Source organism: Hipposideros armiger, unplaced genomic scaffold, assembly GCF_001890085.2.
Source record: "Hipposideros armiger isolate ML-2016 unplaced genomic scaffold, ASM189008v1 scaffold_101, whole genome shotgun sequence".
In the NCBI taxonomy this organism is placed as follows: domain Eukaryota; kingdom Metazoa; phylum Chordata; class Mammalia; order Chiroptera; family Hipposideridae; genus Hipposideros; species Hipposideros armiger.
The window spans coordinates 2,455,050-2,472,387 of NW_017731451.1; the positions used below are offsets into that span (position 1 = coordinate 2,455,050).

Genomic DNA, 17,338 nt, shown 5'->3' on the forward strand with positions numbered 1-17,338 from the left:
TGACCCTTTGAAAGCTGTGTGGCTTCCCACTGTCCAGCACAACACACACACACACACACACACACACCATAAAAAGAGCACTTTAAATTTAATTACCCACTTTAAAGGAAATGTAATAATTTAGCTGTGTAAGCATATTTGGTTCCTAAGCATACAACTAAAGTATTTCTAGCCATTTGCCCCAAATGGTTTTTTTCTTTTCACGGTTCCACAAAGTGCACACTAAGCAGATGGCGCAGACAAGCACATGGTTTATTTACAGCCAGTACAGTAGACGGAGGCATATGTGCTCAGCCCTCTCTTGCTGCTCCATGGGAGCCATTAACACATCCAGTTAGGTGAAAGAGTCTCAGGGTTTTGCTGTGGGCATTTCTGTTCACTCCCTTGAAGCGTCACCATCTGCCCTGCCTCCTCGCAGAGGCCCGGGCACCCTCCCTTCCTACCCAGTCCGTCACAGCCTGCTCTTCAGAATGCCCTTCCTTCTCTCAGATACAGTGCTGATAGCAGCTGTTCCCTGGTTTAAACTCAAACCAGTTTAACTCTGAGCTTGTCTGATTTCCACCCAGGCCTGCTCTTGGGCCAACTTCAGGCCCATACAATTCCGCAGACGTGTTTGAGCACCTTGCACACCCCAAGCCGTGATGTGCAGAAGGTCTTAGGACATGATTCCTGGGAGCTGGCACATATGTTTCTTCCTCTGAGCTCTAGTTTCAAGGCGACAGCTCTCCCTGTCACCTGTGATGCCTGGAGAGCCAGCAGCTGTCAGGCCCTAAGACTTCGTGCATCAAATGGACCAAACACCCACCTCTACTTTCTGCACTGCTCACTGAGGAACCGTGTACATGCTTTTCTTCTTTCTCAAGTATTCTCCTAAGTGAATAATTAGTAACTATATTTAAAGAGCAGTGGTTTGGAAATGTTTTCTACCCAAAACATTTTTTTGGCAGGCAAAAGAGTTTGTAGATACCTAGTCCAGATAGTTCTGTTTATTACGCCCCTTCCTCAAATTTAAAAAAAAAAAGCAAAAAAAAAAAGCATTTCAACTAGAGTGGTGTGTCAACTTAGCAACCCACAGCTAATTGGTAACAGCCTCACTATTTTTTAATTCCAAATTCCTGGCAAAGCAATCGAATTGGTTTCACTTATCTTTTTAAGCCAAGCCACACAATTGGTAGGTTCCTAGGCAGCATAGAGAGGTAGGCTTCTTTGGGGTCAGCTGTTCACTCCTGTCCAATCACATGTTGCTGGACCCGTTCTGGTCACATGGCTTGCCGCTGTGGTATTGGCAGGACAGATTCCAAGAGAAGAGGACAAAGATGGGGCCGACACTCAAAAACATGTATGTATCTAACACAGGTATGATTTGAAAGATCCTAAGACATGAAAACATATTTTGCCCTTTCTCCTTCAATACGTCTCTTTGTGAAACTGGGTTCTGTTAAACTAGGGGCACAGAAGCATTTTGATTCATATTGCCTAATGTTTGCTATACTTAACATTTATAGGTCCAAATCCTATGTTATATGAACCCTCCCCCCCCCCAAAAAAATCAGCTGCTATCTATTATGGCATGTTTAAAGCCATTCTGCTTGAATCTAAATTTTAGGACTTAAATAAAATTCAAATCTGTTTTATTTCCTGTAATTCTAGCAACAAAATCTAAAAAATCACACAGCATAAAATAGCCTTCCTCTACCTTATGTGGCTAAAACAGGTCCCAGAATTAGCGAATACTGACTACTTGCATGGGCAGAAGGCTGAGGACCCTATTTTGCTGTATACGTCAGCTGGTGTTGGGCAAGGCCAGTGCCCTGTGCCAAGCAACTCCGATTATTCTTGGTAAACACACTTTTATTCATTGAGGAACACTTGCTTGCCAATGTAGCATACAATTATATAGTGAATAGACAACAATAGATGCATTGTAGAAATAGTTTTCAAACAAGTAAACAGCAGACAGCACATAGGAAAAGGACCCCGCCCCAGAAAGAGGTCTGCTGATGTGTGGTATTTAGCCAAGCACAGGCGTAAATAAGGGCTCAGAAGGACCGAGCACTTTGTCTCAAACACGTCTTTCTGGAATGGGCTGGGCAGCATTTGTTTCTGGCTCTGCCCACAGGGTGGGTTTGAGGGGTGGGGACCTAGGGAGCAGGGGCGTGCAGGTGTGTGGGAAAGTGGGTGTGAGTGTACCCAAGCACTCGGCTTGCTCACGCCCATGTTTGCAAGAAGCAAAAAGGCACCATACATCGGTTGATTTAATGTTTTCTGAGGCCTTGAATTGAGTGGAACATGCACATAAATGTAAAGTTTTCAAGAGGTTAGAATTTGGGGTTTTGGGTGACTTGAGATGAGACAGGGCTGCACTGAAAAGCCGAAGAGATTTACAGTGCATGTAGGAGGTGACTGTTGACAATGTTTTCCCTGATCCGTACCACAGAACATGCAGCAGTTTTACAAGACTGACATCAAAAGGATTCACGTACCATGACAGATTTCTTTTGTAATTTATTCCGCCTGGATGGCCCTGGAATGCTCTCAATGAAATCTTGTGTGATTAGGGAAGGTTTCTCTCTTCACATCGCAGTTGCTGCCAAAGGCCCCCGTGTTAGACTAGATGAGGAGAGCAGCACTTAGCTTGCCTTCTTCTCTCTTCATTATTTATATTCTCCCATAGTTTCATCCTACAGTAGTACATTGTATATAAACCTTAATAATTAATCACAGGCACCTCTGTTATTCTGTGAACAAGATAGGATTCAGTTTACAAAGCAATTTTGCTAAATTGTTATTACACTGTTTGAGCTGCAACCTTCTGACCAGAAGAGCTACTCACTTCAATGAAAAATTGTTGATTTACAAGGCAATAAAATTAGTCATGATTGTCTATTTGAAGGCGATTAGAACTAAAACCTAGGTCTCTGACTCATGAGGTATACTTAGCATTGGATCAGTAGTTCCCAAACTTCAGTCATTTCTGTATCACCTGGAAGGTTTTCCCCATATCTGTGTACCAGCTTTATTGTTTGTGTAATATTTCCCTTAAATTTTTGTTCTAAACCAAGTTTGTTTTTAAAAGAAACTTTATATGATGTCCTCAAGTAGAAAAGCTGTATAATTTAATGTAGATAGATGATACCATTAAAATAAATCCATGAAAATAAGCATGTTACAAGTTCTCCTAGATGCCCTTCCCTATAAAGACCCTGGGCCTGAGGCTGCACCTCTCCGACAAAGAGGGTTGTCAGCAGGTGTTACAGAGAGGGCAACATCCAGCTGAGACTTCAGTGTTGGAGAAGGCTTGAAAAGTACTGAAAAAGGAGTAAGGTTTTCATTCTGTGATTCTGTGATGTGCCTCTGAAATCACTTGGGATGTCCATGCACACCACTGCCCCACATGTGCAGCCAGCATGGCCACCCAGAGAGCTCAGGAGACGCTGCTTTCACTGATGCCAGGGAAACAGGTATACTCAGAGGCAGAAGGGAGAAAGTCAGCGACTGGGCACCCACTGCAGGGGACCCTAGTATAGACAATGGCGATCAAACATGACACCTCCTGAGAACGTCTTAAGTTTAGTGGAACTGACACTTGTTGGTAGAAGTTGAAAAATGGGATAAATCTATTCCTTAACCCATTCGTTTCAGGCCACCTCACAGCACATTATACATTTAATCCTCTGCTGATATGGAGGTAAAACCTCTACATGGAAAATCATATATGTTAAAAAGAAAAACAATGCATCACTTTTGCTACAGGCTATGAGTTAAAGTTAAATGTTTTTTCCACTTTAAAAATCTGAGCTTTTTCCTTTCTGTAGTATAATTATTTTGGCTTCTTTTGGAACTAATAGCAGCAGGGGCTTCATTAAACCCGATGACCACTTATTCTCAGTTCAACAAATGAAACTTTAAAAGGCTAGAATAAAATACTGTTGTCTTTCATGGAATCGGTGTTCAGCAAATATTTGATAAATGCATTTGTGAATTTAATTTTGAAATACATCCCTGGATAAAGTTGTGTCCTTTCTGCAGTTACCTGTGTGCCTCCAGGTGCTGTCATGAGTGGGCGTGGCAGATCCTGCAGCCTTTGTGCGTGGAATGCTGCTGTCTGTGGTGGTGGTGAAGGTTTGACACTCCCTGGTATGGTTTCTATAGAGATATTATACTAGACATCTTCCGTTTGCTCCACTGGCTCCAAGCACTTTCACCTTTCTCCATTTGTTCTGACCCCGGAAAATCAACTTCTGTGCATAGCTTCAGAGGGCTCCTCTGCCTCTGCTTTCTAGAAAGTTAGGTTCAGCAAGGGGAGCGAGCACCTAGAGGTTGGAGCGAGGGAGAGTGTGAGGTCAGGATGCTTATTCCCTACAGGGTCCAGACCGGCAGTGGCCCTGAAGCCATGGTCACAGCTGCTGTCAAGCAGCGCTCTCCACCAGCACTTCTGTCCCAGGTTCAGGTATCCATCACTCACCTTGGCCCTTCAAGCCTTGGGGTGTGAAGAGCCTGCCCTGACCTGATTCCTCCTCATCACTAGCCCAGGCAACTACACTAAGCCTGGTGGCTTTCCTGCACCCTGCCCACCTCTGAAAATAGCCCCTTTATTAAATTCCCTTCAAATTATCATAATTGGAGGGTGTGACCTGTTTCCTGCTGGTACCTTAACTGATAAAGGGTACATATGCAGGTTTCTTAGCAACAGAGCCAAACTGCTGGGTTCCAAGAGGACTGACCTCTGATTGCAGCTTTAATAGCAGTGTGTTCTTTATCAGTCTGGTCCCCAAATTTGGGGGTGCTTTGAGACTACCTGGGGAGGTTGTGCAAACACAGGTTCATGGGCCCCACCCCTTTACCTGCTGATGTAGGGGTGCTGAGGACAGTTGTGAGGCCCTTGCAATGACTGATCTTTATGGTTCACTAAACACAGAATATGATAATCTCTAATACCCCAAACCCAGATCAACTTCTGAACAGATATGGTTAAAGGGCACTAGACCCCTGCTTTTGTGCCATGTTCTATTGTTACCTGTGTGGGATGGGGAGGGGGGAGTGAATGAGCCAGAGAAACACCTGATGGTTATAAATAAGAATTCTCCTAACAATTACAATCTAATGAGATAAAAATAAAACTAATCTGAGACAGGGGAATAATTGCTCTTTCAACTCCTCGTTAACTGTGTAGTCATGCATGAGCAGACGTGGCCAGACTCCTGGCTCACTGTGCAAGATTTGGAGAAGACACCGCTCCCTGTTACCCAGGATGAAAGCCCAGTGCCTGTCTTGCCACGGAGTTCCTCATCATCATCTGTTAAGATGAAAATTGTTGTTGACTATCAAAGTGTAACTGAAGATAGGAAATGTAATTATCTAAATACTGGGCACTGTTTTCCTGCAAAAAAAAAAAAGTTATAAGTCCTGTGTTAAAATAAATGCCTTCAGTAAAGCCCTTGTTATAAGCCCATAAAATGCTTACTGCATCCCTGTCAGTGACCATGCTGCAAAAACATCAGCATTCCACTCTCCCAAGGGAAAAGTGAAATCGGGGCTCAAAGCCCTGAATGAAGCAGGTGTGGTAGACGGTGGGCGCTGGTGTCCAAAGGACACGAGTTCAAATCCTGCTTGGACTGAGGCGCCCATCTGTCTTAGTTAGGTTGTTGGGAGGACTGAATCAGAATGTAAAGCTCTTTGACATGTGATTCTCAGAGGGTGTTACTCCCTGCCCCCACGCTCACCCCGCTCCCACCATAACTCAGTTATTATCTTAACAAATTCACAGCCCTAATCTCAGGGCAGAGTTACAAAGATATAAAGATAATTGGAAGGTGTATTCTGCTGAGTCAGTAGGGTAGACCTCGCTGAGCGCCTGCAGCTACCCTGCAATGGGTATTGCAAAATTGCAAGACAGAATTTCTCAATCCCGAGTTAGTAGTAATTCATCTCACCTTGACTAGTGACCACAGAACACATGGCAGCTTTGTCTTCCCAAAGGGTTGAGTGAGGGTCACCCTGCTGAGGGCTAATTGCCTGAGAAGGATAGTAAACGATCTGTTATGTAATGTTTTCCATTTCCTTCATTTTAAGCCTTTTCCTTTTAATGCTTTGGTGAAGTGCTTTTAGCTGACAGGTTGTGGACATTAAGATAAAGGGTCATCTTGGATAGAATAACCTAGGAACAGATGTCCTTTCCAGGAGGGCAGAGCTGGGCCTGAGGAAGAACCCAGGTGACCCATTTGGAAGTAATTCTGATTGAAGTGTATCCCACCATCTCAAGCCAACCCCTCCCCTTCTCCATGTATCTTTCAGAACCATCTAGACTGATTGGCCCTTCAAAGAGAGAAGTGGTTCTTAATGGTCCCTGGAGTTATTTTGCCCAGTATTCAGGATCCAACAGGTACAGCTTATGCAGTTGTGTTTCATCTCTGAATACAAGGTGGTCAAAAAACGAGAATGTTCAGCCAGGCTTTGTGTTTTCCACAGTCTAAATTGAGATGCTGGCGCCAGGGGACCCTGGGAACTGCACTGGTTCAGAATGTGGTGACTGGTTCACAAGGAGCCACCCACTTTCTACTCTACCCCATTCCACTTCCCCCTTATCCACAGGATCCTCTGCTACCATGGAGCCATTGTGAGCTCAAAAGAAGATGAAAGGAAAAGCAGAAACACTTCAGAGAAACTTGTGAGAGCCGGCTCCTAGGTGATGCCAGCCCTACCCCCACAATGCCTTTCTTTCACACAGCCTACCTTTTTTTCACTTCAATTTTTTGATAGTCTACATTTGATCACTTTAATTTGAGGGTATAAATGACCTTAAAAAAAAAAAGCAGTTGCTTCAGAGGAGGTTAACGACTCATTAGACAATCAGTGACGCATGTATATGAATTAATTTGATCAAATTGCTTAGCCAGGGGGAATGGGGCTGTGACTGAAAAGATGGCCAGTAGACAATTTGGGACCTCTGGGAGGGGACCCAAGCAGGATATGTGGTGATACAAAGCCAATAGCAGGATTAGGAAGGGGCCATTTGTAGGAGGGGAGAGAGGATTAAAAAGGAAAAAAACTCGAACCACATTGACTCTTGTTCCTAAGACGCAGAAGTCAGGCCAGTGGTGGTTTTATCCTGCATAAGGCTGGTTTAGTGGGGCAGCCTGGTACCTAACACTAACAACTGCAGCATCTATAATGTGCTAGATTTAACAAATAAAAGAAAAATACAAGATGCTCAATTAAATTTGAATTACAGATAAGTAATGAATACATTTTTACTATAAGTATGTCCCAAATTGTTGATCCAAAATTCAAACTTAACTGGATGTCCTGAATGTTATCTGGCAGCTTTCAGAATAGCCGAGCGCCTGCCATCTAGCAGTTCTGTGAGAAAGATGTTGTGTGACCCACTTTGGTGACGGGAAAGCCAAAGCTAAGAGAAGCTATGGTTTCCAGCCTCTTAGCTGGTGAGAAAACCTCCAGAGCTGGTGTTCCTAACCCCCGACCCATCCATGGAGAATGCACTGTAGGACCCAACCGCAGGCTGTAAACAAACACACTTTGGGCCATCTGGTGTGTATCTCAGGTGACAGAAAGGGTCCTGGAGGGAGGTGAGGTCAGCAGAGAAGGGCTCCACTCAGGGAGGCCCTTCCAGGAGGCTTAGAGAGCTCAGAGAATGAAGCAGGCTGGCAGAGACTCTGGGAAGTGAACACCCATGGGGTTAGGACAGAGACCTGGTACAAACCTAACAGTCATCTGGTCTACCATCTTTATTTTATGAGGAAGCTAAGAGCTAATGAGGTGAAGTGACTACTCAAGTCCCAGAAAAAAATCACCAGTGAAGCCTGTAGAGAATCAGGTTTCTTAAGCCCGCACTGAGTTCTTTCCACTGCATGATGCTGACACAGCAGATTCTTATTCAAGCCTTCAAGTTTCCACACAATGCTACTTTATACATAGTACCCACTTAGGCTAACCTTGTGGAAAGGACCTCGTCAGCTTAGGAGTCAGTCACCGCCTTTGTTTTCTTTCCTGTTGGTATAAAAACCACCTAGGTAGCCCCTTATTACCAAGAGGCTGAATTTGTTTTATATCCTACTTAGCAAAGACCCAGAGCCAAAATATCCAGGTTTTGCCATTCATTGCATTTCATGCTATTTGGGACAGTTAAGTATGTTTCCAAAATCTGGCTACTCAGAAAAAAGAAAAAGAAGAAAGGAAGGGAGGGAGGGAGGGAGGGAGGAAGGGAGAGAGAGAGAGAGAGAAATCTAAAGTTGTGCTTCCTCCTGGTTTAAAAATATTTATCAGTGGTTTTGCAATGTAGTACTCTATTCCTATGTAGGACAAATATGGGAGGGGAATAGCCAACAGTAGTCTGCTTATGAGTTCCCAGAGTCCTCTACAGCGCCCAGTTGGAAAGAAAGGAATGTTCAGGATAGAGTGAAGGAGGGAGGGTCCTTTCTAGGGGGAGAAAACCATTCCTCCGGGGACTGAGAGTTTTATGGTAACAGGAGGTGTGGATGTTCCCCAAAGCCTCAATGTGCCTTGTTTTTTCTGGATCTTGGCCTTGAAGCATGGCCTTCCTATATTTTCCAGACCGTAATGACTCTTTCTGGTTTTTAGGCACGTGGGAATGAAATGTTCTTGTATGTGGTTTATTTTAGCAGCTTTTGATGTAAACTGTGGATTTGAGGATGAGACTACTTCAGTGAAACCAGTGCTGTGTCCACACTGTCTTATCCACTCAGTCAAGTAGCACATGAGAAACTATTTAGAGGGAAAATGTCATTTATGGGAAAGAAGATGCTTTTCTTCTCTCTTCATATGGCTTGCTCCATCCCTGACATGATGGGTATTTGTGATGTTTTCTTGGAAAGCAAAATCTCCCACATTCACATAGTGTGGCTTCTTTGCATGGAAGCTGAAATTCCATGCGCACTCCCATAGATCATTTCTTTAGGTAATTCTGCATTTGCACTGTTGCTGCAGAAATGAAATTATCGTCAGCACGTTGTTAATGTGTTTATCTCAGGAGGGGTCATGTTAAACACCAGCCAACCAAAACCACCTGTTTTTCAGGATTTTTTTTAGATATAACCGCTGTGGTCTCCACCACCCACCCTGCAGGAGTCACTGGCTGGAGACATGATGAAGCAGGCTACTTTCTTCCTTGATGCTGTCAGTAATTACACTTGACTCTTTGCAGATTGGAGAGCGCGAAAGTAAAAAGCCGAGGGTATATGATGAATGAAACCAGCTGGGATATGACCAGCTTTGTAATTTTGTGGTCCTCAATTCAGAGTAGCTCGAGAAGAGGAAAACCTCTCACGCATTCATTAATGTTATCTATTGACTTTTTTAAATGATCTATAGGGTGAAACCTTACTTTCAGAGTCAAGCCAAAAAAGTAGCATTGTTTGGGGGAAATTATTTTAATGAAGCCCAAATATTTGGAGTGATTGAATTAGTACTCTTAAAACAGCCAAATAAATGTGTACCCCTGTAAGGGAGCTGATTTAGGAAATCCAAAAAACTACTAATTAGCCCAGAACAGTGCTCAGAGAATGAAGCGGCAGTGTGCCCTTGGAAGTCAGAGTAGCCTCCGCAGGTCAGCAAGAAGTTGGCTGTTTTGAAGCAAATGGAGGAATAGCACCGAAAGTGGGTGAGGCCTTTTTCTAGAGAAAATGGATAAACAGCTAGCCTGCTTAGTTTCCATTTTTCTCTCCTAGAGGAACTTCAGCTGGATTCTGGGCATCCTCTGGTCCCAAATTTTACGGTCTCCCCCTGCCAAGAAAAACATGTATGGTTGGGAAATCTAGGAATTTTACCCAGTTTCTCCAAGACCAACTCTGCATCCATCTGTGTAGTTAGTCAGTGGTTAAGTATTGTGTTGTCAGCTTGGCGTGTGTACGCAGCTTATCTGCCAAGTTGGCTGCAAACGTCTTGAAGGCCAAGATGTGTCTGATACTTCCCTGTTCTCTTCATTAGCACCTAACTGGCCTCTGGCACACTGTTCAGTCACTTATTACACAGAGATCTTCCTCTGGTGCCCAACAAGTTCATGCCAGTCGTGGGGAACTAAGATGGGGGCAAGGCCATTTTCTCAAAAGCTGTGCTTATATATAGGCCGTCTGCAGAAAACTCCTGTATCTCTAACACTAGTGAAAGTGAGGGGAAGAAGTCATTGAAAAACAGGGCACAGCCCACGCACCTTTTGCATTTGTCACAGCCTCAAATGCACTTGCTGCTTTTGTAATTGGCTCATGTTTTTCTAGTACGATCTGAACCACTGGAGAGACCCCTTTTCTGATAATTCCTAGCGTGACCCACCAATGCATTCCCAGATATGTCGAACGGCTGACAGGGAAGTCCTGTTCAGTCCTGGATTCATTTTCCTAGCCAACGCATTTCTCTCCCTATAAATATTTGTTCAGTTAAAATCCCTGTCATAAGAATGTCCATGTACTCTGCTTCAGGGTGACTAGGCAGGTGTTACAGGAAAAATGGGGACCTCCCCTTGAAAAGCCACATAATCCTAAATAAACTGCAGAGTATATGAAGCCCTTCCTTGGTTTTGATGGAAACGGTTTACACTATAATGTCAAAAGGCCATGACCCTTAAGTGCTCTGAAATCTGCTGGGTGGGAGATGACTCCTGAGCCAAATGATCAGGGTCCCTGCTGCCAGAGGTTAGAGGGTTACAAGTGATGCAAACAGTGTCCCTATGTCTCTCAGATAGGAAAATGGACTCTCAGCAGCGAGCGAAGAGCAGACACCCCCTACATCTGTCATTGTGTATCTAGTCTTTTATGTTGTGGGGTCTTGTTATGGGTCGGCAGAGGTCTTCTCACTATGTGAAGCATTAGAGTAAAAGGTAACAAAGAATAAGGTGGTTGAGTATGGAAGTATGGAACAGAAAACACTGAAGAGATTTTTAGATTAAAATTTTCATAAATTTCTCTTACCAAATCATGGAAGTTAGGCATATGCCATTTATACTTGTCTCTGCTGCAGCCCCTCTGGCATATTCCCATCCTCAGAGGTTATCAATCATCCAGCATTTGGTTTCCCATAAGAAGAGTTGAGGGGGCACCCGCAGGCCTGGGCAGGAGAAGGTTAAATCTGAAGTGGGTTTCCAGAATGTCTAAGCAGAGCTTTGTGTCATTGCAAAATAACCTATTCATTAGGAACCCTGCTGCATCATTCTTGGAAGTTAAATTCCCATTCTCATCTTAGTGGGTATTTTTGGAAATCAATGAATAGTATTAACTTATGCTCTGAAAAGATGGAACAGTTGTTTGAGAGGTTTAAGAAGCACAGTTGCAGTCATTCGTTCCCATCTTAGATTGTGGTAAATTCCTTCTGCACCAGGCTCACTTTTGTGAGTTTTCTTTTCCTCCCTTCATCATTCATTACCCCTTGGCTGAGTTGTGTCTGTCTCTCCTGCTACACTCCCATGCACTAGGCAGAGGAGGTACCCTGCAGAGCCGCCAACCAGCTGGAGAGCCTTCTTTCTGCCCTCCCCTGGCCTTTCCCATCCTTCAGTGAGTGAGACCTAGGCCTGATTTTCAGTTCTCCTGGGTAGTGTGTCATTACTTGGAATAAAATTAGAAAGCATTTTACGTTGTTTACTACAAGTCATTCATTGAAGCGCCACTAAACCCAAGGAGTTTATTCTCTCATTGATGTGTGCATAACTCCTATGAACATTAATAAAGTTGTTTAGAATCCAAAAACCAGCAGGAACCCATAACAGAGGATCCATTTTGATTCTGCTTTGCAAAGTGACTCATACCCACCGGGCCTCAACAGGAATTGTTAATATAATTTTTACAACTCCTTGTTTAAAAGGAGAGTAATCACAGCACAGTCATGTCCTTCAGTATAAACAACGGTTGCCATGTGTACAGCACTGTCCGCCTGCCCCACACCCAGGTTGGAAATCTGAGTTTTGTTTGTATACAGGCAGTGGCGGCTGCTGCTCCTCCTACACACGCCCACGGGGGCTGGAGTGTTTGGGACTCAGCAGTGACAGGGACAGAGAAGGCGTAGGAGCAAGGGAAAGGGGACCACACCTGTTATCACTCGCAAGGCAGTCAAGTCCATAGAGGTGTTTGCTCCACCTGAGCCACTTCGTACCTTGCTTTACCTGTGTGGTTATTGCCAGGTCACATCACTGAAATGAAGAAGTGTGGGGTATGGAGAATTTAGTCCAGATCATTGTAAAGCTGTCGGAACACTCCATTTACTAATCCTTACTATGGTAGATCGATCACAGAGAATCTGAAGCTGTAGGGACAACTGGAAAATACCCGTCACCTAATCTTTCATGTAAAATGCCAACACTAGGAGTTAGGGCTGCACCTTCCCTCTCATTTTATGTATTTCTAAAGTGCTTATTTATTCACCTTACTACCCAGGAAAGGGGACTTCTCTCCTAAATGTGTCCCATTTTTAGGTCTGTATGCTTTTTCCCCCCTCGCTCTCCCAGCTCCTTCTCTGCCTCCTCTTCTGTTTATAATATTGACATTGGGCATTCATTTATAAGACGTTCCCAATGTTTGGAACATGAGCTCAGATTGGAGGAGAAGAGAGATCTTCGTGGGTATGTCTGATTGGGATGTAATGGTTGGTATCCTTTCAGCGGCCTTAAGTCTTTCTTAGAAATGTTAAATTTTTTAACACTTAGATTCTAACACTTGTTCGTTTTTCAGTGTTGCTTTTTAAAAACCACCCTTCCTAAAAGAGAGAGGTGGGAAACCATAAGTTAATTGTATTCGATTTTTGAAGTGCTGATTATACTTGAATTATTTCCCTAGAGACTGGCAGCATCTCACCCAGTCTTGTCCTTGGGATGTTACTAACCTTGTGAGAGCTTTCGAGTTCCCTCTGCACTTGTCTGAGGTCAGGAAACAGGTATTCGTTTCTAGAATTGTTAATCTAGATATTCTGAGGAGGAAAAATATGGAGTGCCCCGTTAATCACTGAACCTCATTTCCAACCCTTTACTTTTTCTTAAAGAATATGCAGTTTCCTAAGGAAGGAAGCAACACTGGTTATTAACAGGTAGAAGCCATCTGGCACTGAATAGATAAAACAGGTCCAGAATTCTTTTCACTTATTCTCCACCACAGCACTACAAACTGGGTCAGGATTATCCTTGTTTTACAAATGAGGTGGTTGGAGCTGGAGAAACGATGCCAGCCTTTCTCAGGGCTGGAGGTCCAAGCAGGGTCAGAGCCCAGATGTGGTGGGAGGATGGAGGGTGGGGCTTGCTCAGTTACTGCCCAGCAGCTGGATCTTGCTAGAGTCTGGGTGAGTAGGCCAGTGTTGGCCAATTGGTCATTTGTTCCCAGAGGCCAATGTGACCCTCCAATACCTAGCAGGGTGTTTGGAGCATGACAGGTACTTAGTAAATGTTTGTTAAATGTATTGTCAAAGCCAAAGAATTCATTATAATTCTGGTGACTGCCCTAGCCATGCCAAATCTATTTTCAAACTTCTTTGCTGGTGAGTTTAGAACTATATACATAGGGCCGGCCGAGTGGCACGTTGGTTAAGAGCTGACTTGGGACGCCAGCTCTGAGCAGCAGGGCCCTGGTTCAGATCCGACATGGGGGCCAGTGACACTGCCCTCTACAGCTAAGATGGTGAACAATAGCTCAACCTGTAGCTGGCCTGCCGTGAGTCACTGGCGACGGCGTAGGCTGCAGCCCCTGTGGCAGTGGGTTGCCATGGGCTACCGTATGTAGCCAGCAGCCAGTGTGAGCAGCTGGCAGCCGGTCTGAGCTGCCAAGAGCCGCCATGAGCGGCCGTCCAGAGGCCAGCGACCAATCTGCCTTGCCCGGGACGAGCGCAATGATGGTGCCAACTTGGGCCAGTGAAGCAACATCCTCCACAACTAGACTGAAGAACAAAACGACAGCAACTTGTCTGTTCCCCTCCCCCCGATTCCCCAGCGCTGTTCCCCTCCCCCAATTCCCCAATAAAATGTTTAAAAAAAAAAAAGAAATATATACATACATATAGAAAATGTGTGTGTGTGTGTGTGTGTGTGTGTGTGTACACACACACACACACACACACACACACATCTCACTTTATTTTTTTTCTTTATTTTTTTTTAAATAACATTACCAAAAGTTACTACCCATGCTAATGTGGTCAAAGGCCTCTGGCACGTCCAAGGTGCCAGTATAGATATTATGTGCATACTTTCCTTTCACTTAAACATATTTTAAATTATTTTTATGTTTTCCTGACTTGCAAATATGCAAAAAGTTTGGTGAGCTACAAAGAAGAAAATCAGAATATCTCTTAACTACACTATATTGTGATAGCAATGTTAGATGTATTTATTTTCCCTCTTTTGTGTGGGGGATGCATGTCATATATGTATATATGGTTTTGATCCTGCTTCTTTGACTTAATGTTAAATTGTGATCATTTTTAATGGATTACATAGTGACTATGCAGTTTTCCATTGTATGCATAGACATGATTAATTTAACCATTCACCATCCTGTTACTATGCAATCAAATGTTCTCCTATTTGATATTATAAATAACACATAGTTAGCGTTCTGGTATCAAATATTTGCTCACTTTCCTGATTATTTCTCTCTTTTTTTAAGGTTTTATTGGGGAATTGGGAAGGGGAACAGACAAGTTGCTGTCCTTTTGTTCTTCAGTCTAGTTGTGGAGGACGTTGCTTCACTGGCCCAAGTTGGCACCATCATTGCGCTCTTCCCGGGTGAGGCACATCAGTCACCGGCTTCTGGACAGCCACTCACTGCGGCTGCTGACCGCTCACGCTGGCTGCTGGCTACACACGGTAGCCCATGGCAACCCACCTGCCATCGCCAGCGACTCACGGCAGCCCAGCTCCAGGTCGAGCAGTTTTTCAGCATCTTAGCTGTAGAGGGTAGTGTCACTGGCCCCCATGTGGCATCCCAACCAGGGCCCTCTGGCGTCCCAAGCCAGCTCTTAACCAACATGCCACTCGGCCGGCCCCCTGATTATTTCTTGATGAAAGAAAGAATCAATTATCTTGACTCGATAAAAATATTAAATTTCTACACATGAAAAATCCTATAAAATTAAAGGCAAAGAAATCTCAGAAAAATTTTTGCCACAATCTATTAAAATTCTTAACACATCATGCTGGTTACCTTTCACTGAGCCTCATTTTTTTTTCACATTCTCATGACCAGGCACTCATTCTGATTTCTTAAACCATTGTACTGTAATCTCATTTGATTTAGCTAAAATTCTTCCACTTACACATACAGTTTCTTGCTCATATCCTTGATACCCTGCAGTAATATCTGTCCTCCTCCACTGGGACTTACAAGGATGATCTGACTCTTGTCATTACATCTGTCATTACTTGTCATTGCAAGTCCCCGAGTAACCTCTGTATATTTCTCTTGGAAACAACTGAAAAATAAGTCAATAAATTCAAACTACTGTGTACCATGCCAAGCACCGAGGGAGATGTTTAAATATGCCATAGTCCTTGCCATTGTAAAACTTCCAGTCAACTGGGAGACAAGACATACCCACATGACAAGTAAACCTGTGTGTATATGTTAGTAAAACTACTAGAAGTTTCTATTTCGTAAACCTTACTCACCTTCCTCTCTTTTCTACAATTTAATTGATCAGTGCCTTCAACATGTCTGAATCTTACTTCTGATTGCTTTACCCATGAGATGATTTCAGTCAATACGTTATGGTTATAAGGTTTTACCCAAATGGTCACCATGGTGGAAGAATTTCTGTCTGTTTTGTTTACTGTTGTATCCTTAGCCCTCAGAACAGGGTCTGGCACATAGTATGTGCTCAGTTAGTGGATGTATGAATTTACTGGATGCATTAATAAAAAGTATGCATTATTTCTTCAAGTGGAGACTACTAGCAAATATTTATATACTTAGGTTGACAATAAGTATAGTCAGTTCAGAGGAGGGACTGTCATGGGCAAGAGCTGTAGCTCAAATGTCAGACCAGGGGTTCAAATATTGGGTCTGGAGTTTGCCAGCTTTGTGATATTAGAAAAGTTAATTAACTTCTTCCAGACTCAGATTTTTCAGCTGAAAAACATGGATAACAGAACCTACTCTGCTGGGTTATTAGTAAGGAAGAAGTGAGGTCATTTATGTAAAGCTTAGCATAGTACCTGGCACATAGTATGTATTCAGTAATGTTAGTTATTACTATTTGTAAATGTTTTCCCCTTCCTTAAGATCCCTTAGTATTATCAAACTATAACCTATTCTCAGGGACATAGAAATATTCACGATGAGGAATAATATACAGGCTTTGGAGTTAGACCTGGCTCTGCCACTTGTGTAAGACACTTCTCTGCACTTCAGTTTCTTTATCAGTGAATACATATAATCTTATCCCTGCATAGGGTTACTCTGAGGACTAAAAGAAGATATCGCATGCAAAGTGCTTATAATATGTTCAATAAGTGCTTTTTTCCTCTCTTTTGTCTTGGTTCAATTTTTGAACCCACCTTCCCCCCCATGATTGTGCTAGCAAGCATGTATATCTCTCTCTCCAGTGTAGTGTTCCTCAGTTTGTTTGATGTGACACACAGAATTTAATACATTTTATATCACACTCATGGGTGATAGAAAAAAATGTTTATTCACCTAATAATATAATGTATGATACCTGTATTAGTTTGCCAGGGCTGCCATAACAAAGTACAGCAGTCTGGGTGGCTTAAACAACAGAAATTTATTTTTCACAGTCCTGAAGGCTGGAAGTACAGGATCGAGGTTCGAGGTGTTAGCAGGGTTGATTTCTTCTAAGGCCTCTACCCTTGGCTGGTGGATGGCGTCTTTTCCCTTTGTTCTCACATGGTCTAGCCTCTGCATGTGTCCTAATCTCCTCTTCTTTAAGGACTGAAGTCATCTTGGATCAGGGCCCACCCTAGGACTTCATTTTTACCTTAATTTCCCCTTTAAAGGCCCTATCTCCACGTACAGTCACATTCTGAGGTTCTAGCAGTTAGGACTTCAGCATGTGAGTTGGTGAGAGGGATATAATTCAGGCCGTAACAATGCCCTTGATACTTTTCTCTTTTATTTCATTAAGGAAAATGCTGGGCTCAACCAAGTTGAATTTAGCAACCTACTAAGCTGATTATCAGACCATAGGTCGAAAGGATCTAGTGGGTTACGTTGGTTTACCAGATTAGTATGAGATTGGCACCAACATTAGAACTTGCCTGTTGATGCATTGCAGAGTCAGCCCCAGAAGCTCAAAACATGGAAGAGAGAGTAGGAAGATCAGAGTGGACAACCTGCCCCAAACACATAACAATTTTCTTAGTTCGGAGGTCAGCAAA

At 43.4% G+C, this 17,338-nt stretch overlaps 1 protein-coding gene across 5 annotated transcripts in view; it reads left to right on the top strand.

The window, feature by feature from the left end:
• Positions 1-17,338, top strand: part of FYN (FYN proto-oncogene, Src family tyrosine kinase) — a 208,825-nt gene that overhangs the window by 65,656 nt on the left and 125,831 nt on the right. The window contains exon 1 of one of the 5 annotated variants that reach the window (XM_019646355.1): positions 6,364-6,382. The exons of the other annotated variants lie outside the window; for them this stretch is intronic. The gene's annotated coding sequence lies outside the window, so the exon portion shown is untranslated. Of the gene's footprint in view, positions 1-6,363; positions 6,383-17,338 lie in introns of those variants that run through there. 5 annotated transcript variants of the gene reach the window in all.